The 13,290-nt window shown below is 40.7% G+C and overlaps 1 protein-coding gene across 1 annotated transcript in view; it reads left to right on the top strand.

Annotated features, from left to right (window-relative positions):
• The first annotated feature begins 1,638 nt into the window (after positions 1-1,638).
• The window catches only part of LOC112249551 (SH3 and multiple ankyrin repeat domains protein 2), a 214,725-nt gene continuing 203,073 nt past the window's right edge, over positions 1,639-13,290 (top strand). Inside the window, exon 1 of the mRNA XM_042320848.1 lies at positions 1,639-1,873. The gene's annotated coding sequence lies outside the window, so the exon portion shown is untranslated. The remainder of the gene's footprint in view (positions 1,874-13,290) is intronic.

The following is a 13,290-nucleotide window of genomic DNA, read 5'->3' as shown; positions in this document are numbered from 1 at the left end:
TGGTTATTGCAGACATATAGCCTACAATATACATTCACATTTACATCTACTACATGTTGAAAATGGTGCATTTAGACATATACAGTACTATATACATTCACATTTATATGTTGGCTACTGTAGGTTACTGTACATGTCAGTCATACAGTGCAAATATTGAATATGGAAGTAATGCATACACTATGACATCAGTTAGACATCAGTTAGGCACATATGAATAGGTAGTCTTACGGATAGTCCCAATGTAATGTCACAACGTTATCTCGTCCACTCTACATCACTATATAAGAGCCAATTTATGCTTGATCCGATAAATGTGGTCGGAGGCGTTGTATGGATGTTGTGACGCAATTGCGGAGCCTCAGGAGGCACGCAAAGGCCACATTGAGCTCTATACCACATCACTGTGTGCCTCTCAAATGTTGGAACAATTCGGAGGGCTCAGTATAGCTCTGCATTGACATGAATGGTTGATGGTAGGTGGGGGCATGATGGTAGCTGTGTTCGTATACTGATACTAACCGCACAAACCATACTATTTGTGACATAAATTGAGAATATAAAATGCTTATTGGTCATAGCATGTTAGTATGCCAAAAGTTCCAGGATGTCATACCACATTTGCCAAAATACGAAATATACAAACAGTGGACACTATTTCTGTGCTTTTAGGGCCAATAATGCAGTTCTTCTGAAAACGGGCATGCATTTAGTTTTACTTGCATTTAAGAGCAGTTGGAGGCCACAGAAGGAGAGTTGTATGCCATTGAAGCTCGTCTGGAGGTTAGTTAACACAGTTGGCAAAAAAGTGCAATTAAATTGTTGCCAGCAGCACAGTTACAGTTTACAACGCTGCCTAACCAGCTCGGCTACCGCGAGTAAAATGGTAAAATGGTCAGAGTGAGGTGTTCTCTCATTTGTGTCTGGAAGTAGCTAGCCAGTTGGCTTGAGTGCTTGACTGCTGTTGTAAGGTCAAAAAGCTTGAATCAACCTTCCTCTGCTAGAGCGTCCAGTGTGCTCTGGACAATCTGACAAGGCTCTGAATTTTCGAACGCCCAGAGTGCACTCTGAGCGCACCCTGGCACTCCAGATTGAATTTAAGAACACACCCGAAGTTGTAAAATGTCTAGCTGGTAATTTGTTATGGTAACAAGCTAGCAAGAGGTTGCATAGCAACGGCATCAACTTCCAGTAGACCGGCGAAGCACTAGTACACACAACTGGAACAATACGAAAGAAAACAAGTTTGTTTACGTATACTAAAATGAACTTATAGTATGTAGTATATACTCATTCAGTATGTAGTATACAGTATGTTAGTATGGGTATTCGAACACAGCTAAACTCTTCCATGACAACTGCCCCATGAAGAGAGAGAAGTATGAATGCCCTGACTTCTGCAGAGGCCGTATCACCATAAATGCTGCACGGCCAATGCAGATGGCAGAATGACCAATGAAGCGCCTTTAAGAACAGCTAACAGTCGTTAACTGGCGCCTGCCAACATGAACATTATACCGGTTGTCAGGTGCACGTTCCTTTATCGAATTCTCTCTCTCTCTCTCTCTCTCTCTCTCGCTCTCTTTCGCTTTAGGTGCCAACCTATCCTCATCTGCTTGCTGAGCGTAAAAGCAGCGCTTGGTGTCTGTCGCCGCGTATTGAATTACATCACGCGTCAGAGTTCCTCTCCGGGAGCACAAGCTCGAACACTCCCGTCCCTTCATCCTCCTCCTCCTCGTTCCCACTTTCAGCCAACGTCCACAGAGCAACACCGACTTTTGAGAAGAAGTTTCCCCGCCAGTATTGAGGATTGTGGGCGAAGGTGAAACGGAATAAAACATTGTTCCTTAAAGGACCGGGTAAAACCTTCAAGGTAAGACTCTTTTGTTTTTTTACTTTTTTAAAGTTTAGCCTATCTATTTTGGTAAACACTGAGCACTCGCTGTTTGTGCAGTGGACAGGTGTTCTCCAGTTATTCGTCGCGGGTATGGAGTAGAATCCCAACAGGCATCAACAGGACCGGCTGGTTGGGATAATGGTGATTGTCTAATGGAGAAGTAACGGGGTAGGCAATAGGCATTTGTCATCTTGACGTAGCCTAATTTTTGCATTTCGAGTTAATTAGGCAACGGGAATGCACTGTTTATTCAGAGGTTGATTCTGAGACAGGGTGCACTTGCAGTATATTTTCAGTCATAAGGCCTATTCACAATTCATTCTCTCCCTATATGTAACTTTGACAGTGATACACACAGACACACACACATACAGTGGCGTGCATTCATGGATGCCTAGGGAATCCAGGCTTCACAAAAAAATTGACCAAGAAAAAAATAAAAATACATCAAATAATGTATCTTTCCTCTGTGTTTCATAATTTTCCTTCAATTCACAAGAGGCTTAATGTATCTCACTGGAGAAAGCATCCAGGCGAGGGAAACCCCTCTGTCTCTCTATGTGTAGGCCATCTATCTGATGCTGTCTGGTCCAAACGAGGATGACATTGTTGCTGCCATAGTATTGAAGGTAAGGGAAACCAGTGAGCATTTGGCCTCCCTTGATGAAAAAATTATAAACATTTGCCAAGCAGCATTGAGCTAAACTGAGCGAGCTCAACTGTGAATGGTCAAGGCACACCAAAAAAAACATCAAGGGAAGCCAGCTTGGATTTTGGTGTCACTCCTATCAAAACCAATTTGGAGCATACATCATTGACAATTTTTATTTTATTTGTTTCTGTGTTGTTGTGTTGTCGTCCTCAGGTGGCTAGCTTGCTAGATAAAATTGTCCCTTTTCTAAATTAGCCATGGATGTAGATAGGGATTTGGACTTGTGGTTTTATTAAATTCTCTGTACTGGCCAATGATTATAACAGCGATTCTGACCCAATCATTAATCAGGGTTGGTAAGTAACTGTAATCCATTACATGTAAGGGATTACAATAAAAACTGTAACTGTAATCTGTTATGTTACGAGCAAATATATTGTAATCAGATACAGATACTGTAATCAGATACAGAAAAATTTGATTACTTCTTGGATTACTTTTAAATTCAGAAAGGATGTTTGCGAAAAAAAAGTATTTGACACTTCTCTGTTTTCTCATTGACATTCAAATCAGCATTGAAAAAAGGAGCATGTTTAAGTTTGTTCCACCTGAGTGAGTCTGAACACAAGTCAGAGACCATCATGATGACACCAAATGTGTTTGATCAAATTGCCGGAAAATAGCAAGAATAGGCTTTTGTAGGCTACAGTCCAAGCTACTTCTTCCAATGGTGCGACTGCTGTCGGCATCCAAAGATTATCCAACGCTTGGAGGTAAGGATGACAGCAGTGGTGTAGTCTATGGTGATACAGATATCACTTATTATTGATATCTACATAGGGCATTGATGTGAATCACACTGCTGCTCTCTCATTTAGCTGTTTGCGCCTATTTGCGCCTTGTTGTGGATGTTTGTGTATTTGAACCCAATAATGGTTGATTTTCAAGAAGTTTAAGCTGCCTATCAATCACTGTTTTTGAAACCAGTGGACAGCCAGTGAAAAATGCGCTCTTGCAACAGCTGCATAGTGGGGATCCCAGCCTATGGAATAAAAGTGGGGCTTTTATTGCTCAATCTAATTCATGCTGATAAAATAAATTAATCCATAGGCTAATGGACACATGCTCAAACTAGCACACTTTTGATAGACTTAAAGGGGCAATTTGTAGTTGCTACATCCATTTTTGGACTTACAAATTATATATATCATTTTTATATCATGCATGGTCAGTCCTTGCATCCATAGCTCTGTCTATTAATCTGTGACTGGTTACATTTCTCCAGGCCCATCCCTCAGCTTTTTACCAAAACAGAGGCGGGCCGACCATTTTGTTATTGTTTTATCTGTGGATTTTCCCTTCAAACAGCTGTATATTATCAAGATATCAAAGTGTCACCAACAAAATGGTAAACAGTAGGCAAGGGGTATAAGATTTATTGGAATGACTGGAATTCTGACAGACTTCGGTTTTTAATGTGAAGATAATTGAATCGTATTATTATATGTAGTAGAAAGCGATGGGTTAGAAGAAGCCTACATAACCAACCCTTGAAGTAAAATTTTACATCCACATATGGCCAGCTGCGTACATTTTTACATTGATTTATCCTGCAATAGATGTCAGTTCAATTGTTAACATACATTTTTGTCTTCTTCTAATGCCTCTTAAGGGGAAAGTAATCTAAAAGTAACTGAATGTAATCAGACTACGTTACTGAGTTTGGATAATCCAAAAGCCATTCATTCATACATTGTTATGCACCTGGCCTGAGAGGATGGACGTTCAATATGTAGCTAGATGTAGAAAGCTAATGTTAACTAGCTATTGTTATCCATGAATGGAAGTTAGGCAAGGAAGCATTTTAGCCAGGTTGCCTAGGACAACAACTGTTTCGTCAACATGAAAGAGAGGAGGATGGCATTGGCATGTTTTTGTAATCGCATAATGTGCACACACACATAAATCAGAACTAAGGACATCATATGTAGCTTGGACTGAATTGGACTGAATTGTTTTTGGTATTTTTTAGTTGTCACTGTATTAGACTAAGCATAGATTATTTGATGATGCTGAAGTTGAAATGGTGCTGGAATAGTGGAGGCAGCCCCTGTTGCCTTTGCGACTTGCGGTAACTCTGTGGTTCTAAATCGATAGTTGTTTAGTGGCACGAAAATGTCAGAAACATTAACTTGCTTTTCCATGCTGTAGGTCATGTAACTCTGTCTTTTACTGTACACGCGATATCCTTTGTGGACTTCTCTGGACAGAGAATGCTATCCAGTTTTGTGATTAAACAAAGCTGTGGTTGAATTTATTCTGCCACGGAGTCTTCTTATTGTCTCGGCATTTAGGCCTATAACATACACCACCGTTCAAATGTTTGGGGTCACTTAATGTCCTTGTTTTTGAAAGAAAAGCTAATTTTTTGCCCATTAAAATAACATAACATTGATCAGAAATACAGTGTAGACATTGTTAATGTTGTAAATGACTATTGTAGCTGGAAACGGACGATTTTTAAACATATTTGTTTTATGGAATATCTACATAGGCAAACAGAGGCCCATTATCAACAACCATCACTACTGTCTTCCAATGGAACGTTGTGTTAGCTAATCCAAGTTTACCATTTTAAAAGGCTAATTGATCATTAGAAAATGCTTTTGCAATTATGTTAGCACAGCTGAAAACTATTGTTCTGATTAAAGAAGTAATAAAACTGGCCTTCTTTAGACTAGTTGAGTATCTGGTGCATCAGCAGTTAGATTACAGGCTCAAAATGGCCAGAAACAAAGACCTTTCTTCTGAAACTCGTCAATCTATTCTTGTTCTGAGAAGTGAAGGCTATTCCATGCCAGGAATTGCCAAGAAACTGAAGATCCCGTACAATGCTGTGTACTACTCCCTTCACAGAACTGCGCAAACTGACTCTAACCAGAATAGAAAGAGGAGTGGGAGGCCCCGGTGCACAACTGAGCAAGAGGACAAGTACATTAGAGTGTCTAGTTTGAGAAACAGATGCCTCACAAGACTGGCCAATAAGAAGAAAAGATTAAGATGGGCAAAAGAACACAGACACTGGACAGAGGAACTCTGCCTAGAAGGCCAGCAGCCCGGAGTCGCCTCTTCACTGTTGACGTTAAGATGGTTGTTTTGCGGGTACTATTTACTGAAGATGCCAGTATATCACAGACGCAGGGCATATGAATTAACAGGTTATAGAGCAAACAACGGAATAATCACAATACATCAGTTGTAATACGGCTTTTTTGGGGGGTTGGGGTGGTGGGTTGGTTTCCCCAGTTATTTTACCCATGCACTGCTACTGCACACACACACACACACACACACACACACACACACACACACACACACACGAGAGCATTGAAAACCAATTAGGTTACATAGCTGCCTGCTGCTGTTCACTCGTCAATTTGCTGCTGTTGCTCAGTCATTTAACTGTTTTTTAATGGCTCAATTAGCTGTATGCCACAACCCAGTTGTTGATGTTCATTTCTTCACTCTTTCAATCTCACTCATGAGAACTTGAGAGCACTGTGCCTCTGTCTGTCTGTGTGTGTGTGTGTGTGTGTGTGTGTGTGTGTGTGTGTGTGTGTGTGTGTGTGCCCATCCCATTCCCACCTTCTCTCACACAGTTTATGTGATCTGTGACTGGTCTATTATTACAGGAGATCATCAATGATTCGTACCTGTCTGTAATTTACACAAACATATGTGGGAGGGCCTCCTCCTCATTCACAGTGCCTTGCAAAAGTATGGACGTACGCAAAATTGTCTAAATTGTTGAAGTGAAGTGGAAAAAATAACTTGTTTAAAAAAATATACATGGAAAAGTGGTGCGTGCATATGTATTCACCGCCTTTGCTATGAAGCCCCTAAATAGATCTGGTGCAACCAATTATCTTCAGAAGTCACATAATTAGTTAGATTGCACACACGTGGACTTTATTTAAGTGTCACATGATCTCAGTATATACAGTATCCACCTGTTCTGAAAGGCCCCAGAGTCTGCAACACCACTAAGCAAGGGGCACCACCAAGCAAGAGGCACCATGAAGACAAAGGAGCTCTCCAAACAGGTCAGGGACAAAGTTGTGGAGAAGTACTGATCAGGGTTGAGTTATAAAAAAATATCAAAAACTTTGAACATCCCAACGGAGCACCATTAAATCCATTATTAAAAAATGTCAAGAATATGGCACCACAACAAACCTGCCAAGAGAGGGCCACCCACCAAAACTCATGGACCAGGCAAGGAGGGCATTAATTAGAGGGGCAACAAAGAGACCAAAGATAACCCTGAAGGAGCTGCAAAGCTCCACAGCGGAGATTGAAGTATCTGTCCATAGGACCACTTTAAGCCGTACACTCCACAGAGCTAATCTTTACGGAAGAGTGGCCAGAAAAAACACGTTTGGTGTTCGCCAAAAGGCATGTGGAAGACTCCTCAAACATATGGAAGAAGGTACTCTGGTCAGATGAAAACGCTATGTCTGGCGCTGTAACGGTTTTCTTCCTCTGAAGGAGAGGAGGACCAAAACGCAGCGTGGTTAGTGTTAAACATCTTTTAATATAGACGATAACCGAGAACACTACAAAAATACAAAACAATAAATGTGAAAACCGAAACAGTCCTGTGTGGTGAAACAAACACAGACACGGAAACAATCACCCACAAAACAACAGTGAAACCCAGGCTACCTAAGTATGATTCTCAATCAGAGACAACTAACGACACCTGCCTCTGATTGAGAACCATACTAGGCCGAACACAGAAAAACAACCTAGACACACAACATAGAATGCCCACCCAACTCACGTCCTGACCAACTAAAACAAACAATTAACACAATAACTAGGGTCAGAACGTGACAGACGCAAACCTAACACCTCTCATCACCTGAGAACAACACCCTGTTTTTCATCGGCAGGGACTGTTGAAACTGGTCAGAATTGAAGGAATGATGAATGGTGCTAAATATATGGAAATTCTTGAGGGGAAACCTGTTTCAGTCTTCCAGAGACTTGAGACTGGGACAGAGGATCACCTTCCAGCAGGACAATGACCCTAAGCATACTGCCAAAGCAACACTTGAGTGGTTTAAAGGGAAACATTTAAATGTCTTGGAATGGCCTAGTCAAAGCCCAGACCTCAATCCAATTGAGAATCTGTGGTATGACTTAAAGATTGCTGTACACCAGCAGAACCCATCCAACTTGAAGGAGCTGGAGCGTTTTACCTTGATGAATGGGCAAAAATCCCAGTGGCTAGATGTGCCAAGCTTATCGAGGCATACCCCAAGAGACTTGCAGCTGTAATTGCTGCAAAAGGTGGCTCAACAAAGTATTGACAAAAAACACACTCAAGTTCTGTTTTTTGTCTTATTTCTTGTTTGTTTCACAATAAAAAAAAATGTTTGCATCTTCAAGGTGGTATGCATGTTTTGTAAATCAAATGATATACAACCCCCCCCCCCAAAAAAAATCTATTTTAATTCCAGGTTGTAAGGCAACAAAATCGGAAAAATGCCAAGGGGTGTGAATACTTTTACAATCTGTTGTACATAGAAAATGACCTCCTGGCAATTTTCCAGTCTACACCTGCTAGCTTCGTCTGCACTGTCAATTTGTTGGCTTCTTTCTACCCCTCCTTTCATTTGTCACACACTTCATAACTAAATGCCCCTCGTTAATGGCTCTGGATTTGGACCCAGCTTGTCTATTCCCCATTATGTTTCTCTGATGTGTTTCATCATCATCACTTCTTGTATATAGCCTGGGCACCAGTCTGAGTTATCATTCCACTCCTTGTCGCCCTTTGTCATGCCGATTGCCAAACATGACGTGTTTTCATGACACAGAGTACAGAAAAACAGGTGCTGGATTCCAGGCCATCTTGTATAGGCTGTGGGGCTGTGTCTTATAAGCCCTAAGTTGCCTCCAATAAAGGGACCATTCAGGATCCATTAGTAAATGTCAATAATGGTCTTGTGAGAATAATAAAGCATCCGGAAGATAATGAGAGTTAGGCCATCTTCCTGATGCTACATATTGTCATACCAAGGAGGATTCAGTTCAAATCAGTTGGTATTTCAAATCAATTCAAGTTTTGTTGGTCACATACACATGGTTAGCAGATGTTATTGCGAGTGTAGTGAAATGCTGGTGCTTCTAGTTCTGACAGTGCAGTAATATCTAACAGTAATCTAAGAATTCCACAACAACTACCTAATACACACAACACTAAGTAAAGGGATGGAATAAGAATCTATACTGTATATATAAATATATGGATGAGCGATGACCGAGCGGCATAGGCAAGATGCAATGGATGGTATAAAATACAGTACAGTGACAAGAAAAAGTATGTGAACCCTTTGGAATTACCTGGAGTTCTGCATAAATGAGTCATACAATTTGATCTGATCTTCATCTTAGTCACAACAATCGACAAACACGGTGTGCTTGAACTAATAACACACTAATTATTGTATTTGTCTTGTCTATATTGAGTACATCATTTAAACATTCAGTGTAGGTTGGAAAAAGTATGTGAACCCCTAGGCTAATGACTTTTCCAAAAGCTAATTGGAGACAGGAGTCAGTGAACCTGGAGTCCAATCAATGAGACAAGATTAGAGATGTTGGTTAGAGCTGCCCTATAAAATACACTCACAAAATGTAAGTTTGCTATTCACAAGAAGCATTGCCTGATGTGAACCATGCCTCGAACAAAATAGATCTCAGAAGACCTAAGATTAAGAATTGTTGACTTGTATAAAGCTGGAAAGGGTTACAAAAGTATCTCTAAAAGCCTTGATGTTCATCAGTCCACGGTAAGACAAATTGTCTATACTGTTGCTACTCTCCATAGGACTGGCCGTCCTGCAAAGATGACTGCAAGAGCACAGCGCAGAATGCTCAGTGAGGTTAAGAAGAATCCTACAGTGTCAGCTAAAGACTTACAGAAATCTCTGGAACATGCTAACATCTCTGTTGACGAGTCTACGATACATAAAACACTAAACAAGAATGGTGTTCATGGGAGGACACCACGGAAGAAACCACTGCGGTCTTAAAAAAACAAACACTGCTGCACATCTGAAGTTTGGAAATACACGTTCATAATACACGTTATTATGCATATCAATAAAAAAATGCAAAACACAATCATACAAACCAGACACATTTGATTATAGAACCATCCGATGAGTAAAGATGTAATCCATCTGAGACAATCTTATGAGAATTTGAAAACAACAAATATTTAGTTCTGCCCGTATTAAGTACGAGTTTTAAATCAGTAAGGGCTTCTTGCACAACTGCAAAATCAGACTGTAGCCTTGTCACAGCCAGGTCAGCATTCGGGGCAATTGCATACGTAATAGTATCATCTGCATTTTTTTACAGATTGACTAATAGCATTTAAATAAACTTAATGCGGGCAAGACTAAATACATGCACTTCTCTAGTTCTCACAAGAATATTTCGGCTGGACTACATATTTATTCATTTGATGGTTCTCCCGAGTACGTCTTTAGTGTCAATGTAGATGGCTGCTAAAAAGAGGGCAGATTGGGGGAAGAGGGATGAGAGAGGGATTGAACAGAATGTTAGCAGTTGATGAGGGGGAGGAAAATAGGTTTATTCAAATCATAGATTTTATGCTGAGAGGTAGATGGTCGTTCCTTCCCTGTCTTCAGAGATTCTCTCTAGTGATTCTCTCCTGTGGTTCTCTCCAGTGAACAAAGGGACAGGATGTAGTTTATAACCCAGCCCTAGCCTGTGGTTGACTAATTAGAATTCCTTGCAATAACAGGTATCCTATTTCAGGCTCACTGTATAGACACATTCCTCCCATATCTCTGACCCATTGATCCCATGTCTCTGACCCAGTGATTTTGTGTGGCCTACCACTTCGCAGATTAGCCGTTGTTGCTCCAAAACTTTTCCACTTCACAATAACTGCACTTACAATTGAACAGGGCAGCTCTAGCAGGGCAGACATTTTTACGAACCAACTTGTTGGAAAAGTGTCATCCTATGTCCTCCACATTGAAGGTCACTGAGCTCTTCAGTAAGGCCATTCTACTGCCAATGTTTGTCTATGGAGATTGCATGGCTGTGTTCTCGATTTTATACACCTGTCAGCAACGGGTCTGGCTGAAATAGCCGAAACCACTCATTTGAAGGGGTGTCCACACACTCTTGTGTATATTGTGTACATGTGTATAGTGCGTATGTTATCGTGTGTGTGTTACGTGTGTCTGTACCTGGGTGTGTGTCTCTTCACATTCTCCACTGTTCCATACAGCACATTTGTATCTGTTTTTTAAAATCTGATTATACTGCTTGTATCAGTTACCTGATGTGGAATAGAGTTCCATGTAGTCATGGCTCTATGTAATACTGTATGCCTCAGAGGTGGTATGTCTTGTGGGGTATGCATGGGTGTCTGAGCTGTGTGCAAGTAGTTCAAATGGACAGATCGGTGCATTCAACATGTCAATACTTCTCACAAATACAAGTAGTGATGAAATCAATCTCTCCTGTACAAGCCAGTTGAGATTGACATGCATATTATTAATGTTAGCTCTCTGTGTACATTTAAGGGCCAGCACTGCTGCCTGTTCTGGGCCAATTGTAATATTTGTGGCACCTGACCACACAACTGGACAGTAGTCCAGGTGCAACCAAACTAGGGCCTGTAGGACCTTTGTTGATAGCGTTGTAGTGAAGGCAGTGCAGCGCTTTATTATGGACAGTCTTCTCCACATCTTAGCTATTACATCAATATGTTTTTACCATGAAATCCAGGGTTACTCCAAGCAGTTTAGTCTCCTCAACTTGCTCAATTCAACATTATTCATGACAATATTTAGTTGAGGTTTAGGGTTCAGTGAATGATTTGCCCCAAATATAATGCTTTAAGTTTTGAAATATTTAGGACTAACTTATTTCTTGCCACCCATTCTGAAACTGACTGCAGGTCTTTGTTAACTGTTGCAGTGATTTCACTTGCTGTGGTAGCTGATGTGTATAGTGTTGAGTCATAAGCATACATAGACACACAAGAGGCAGGTCATTAGTAAAGAGTGAAAAAAGTAAGGGGCCTAGACAGCTGCCCTGGGGAATGCCTGACTCTACCTGAATTATATTAGAAAGGCTTCCATAAAAGAAAACCATCTGTGTTCTGTTAGACAGGTAACTCTCGATCCACAATATAGCAGGGGATGTAAAGCCTTATCACATACATCTTACCAGCAGCAGATGAGCGATAATGTCTAAATAGAGACATTTGGAGAGGCTTCCAGCACAATAACCCATTCTAGTGCCATTGAAACAAAACTCTTGACTAAACATTTATGAGGAATCAGATAAGGAATCAGTTGAATGTCAATCTTGGGGGAACATTGCTTGAACCATGCTGTAATTGATTTATTTGGATTGGTTTAGCTGGCGGCAGATGGTGAAATCTCTTCACTGAAGCCTAGTTTTCCATGGTTCTTTGACAACCACCAAGGGAGGATCAGAGTGCCTTACTCAGACAAATGATCTCGCCAATGATTGCAAAGTGAAACAAACAATACAACTGTATGCACAAGGACTACTTTTAAAACCTCTTAAGGATCTGCCCCTTTTTTTTGTATTTTTGTTTGTACCGTCATCTTTGAAATGGAAGAGAAAGGTCATAATGTATTACTCCAGCCCAGGTGCAATTTCGATTTTGGCCACTACATGGCATCAGTGTATGAGCAAAGTTTTAGACTGATCAGATGAACCATTGCATTTCTGTTCAAAATGTTGTATGAACACTGCCCAAATGTGCCTAATTGGTTTATTAATAACGTTTTATGTTCAAAACTGTACACTCTCCTCAAACAATAGCATGGTAATATTTCACTGTAATAGCTACTGTAAATTGGACAGTGCAGTTAGATTAACAAGAATTTAAGCTTTCTGACAATATCAGATATGTCTATGTCCTGGGAAATGTTCTTGTTAATTACAACCTCAAGCTAATCGCGTCAGCTTAACAGAGTTCGCTTAATAGAGTTGTATGGTTTGTTTAACTTTGCAATCATAGTCTTTTGTTTACATTTGAAAATAAAAAAATAGTTTCAGTGTTAGTCTCTTACTGTGGAATTTCCCACACACATTCTTTTCTATCAACTCCTACCTTCTTTATGTTTTCTTTACTCTGGTGTTCCTAGAGCCACCCACCTGGACTACTATACACTACTATAATAGGCTACCATACTACACGGCCTTTATACGTTCTGACTGTTGGCGGAAACAACGTACTACACTTTAATGCACAGTGACCCATTTTCCTGTTTGTTCTGTGAGTGGATTCATAATTCATATATCCTCTTGTCTCGCTGGGGTATGTGTGCGCGTGCATGTGTTCCACATACTGTAATATAACCATTGACAATTTCACCACAGGCTCAGAGGAATGGTGAAAGCTTTGTGTGCAACCCCGAGACCTGGGAGCATAAATCTAGTGTTCTCACGATGTGAAATAAGACGGTGTGTGAGCGGAGAAAATGACAGAGATTCCTCCAGACCCCCAAAAGCAGCCATTATAATGAGTCAGAGGGCCTTTAAGAAGCCAATTATCCCTAATGAGCTACTGTTTCTGGCCACCCTGGGGAGAGGCCAAAACACTGCTACACACACACACACACACACACACACACACACACACACACAC

Source organism: Oncorhynchus tshawytscha, linkage group LG04 (assembly GCF_018296145.1).
Source record: "Oncorhynchus tshawytscha isolate Ot180627B linkage group LG04, Otsh_v2.0, whole genome shotgun sequence".
Taxonomy (NCBI): Eukaryota; Metazoa; Chordata; class Actinopteri; order Salmoniformes; family Salmonidae; genus Oncorhynchus; species Oncorhynchus tshawytscha.
The sequence above is the reverse complement of the archived record's forward strand: the minus strand, read 5'-3'. Positions and strand labels throughout refer to the sequence as shown.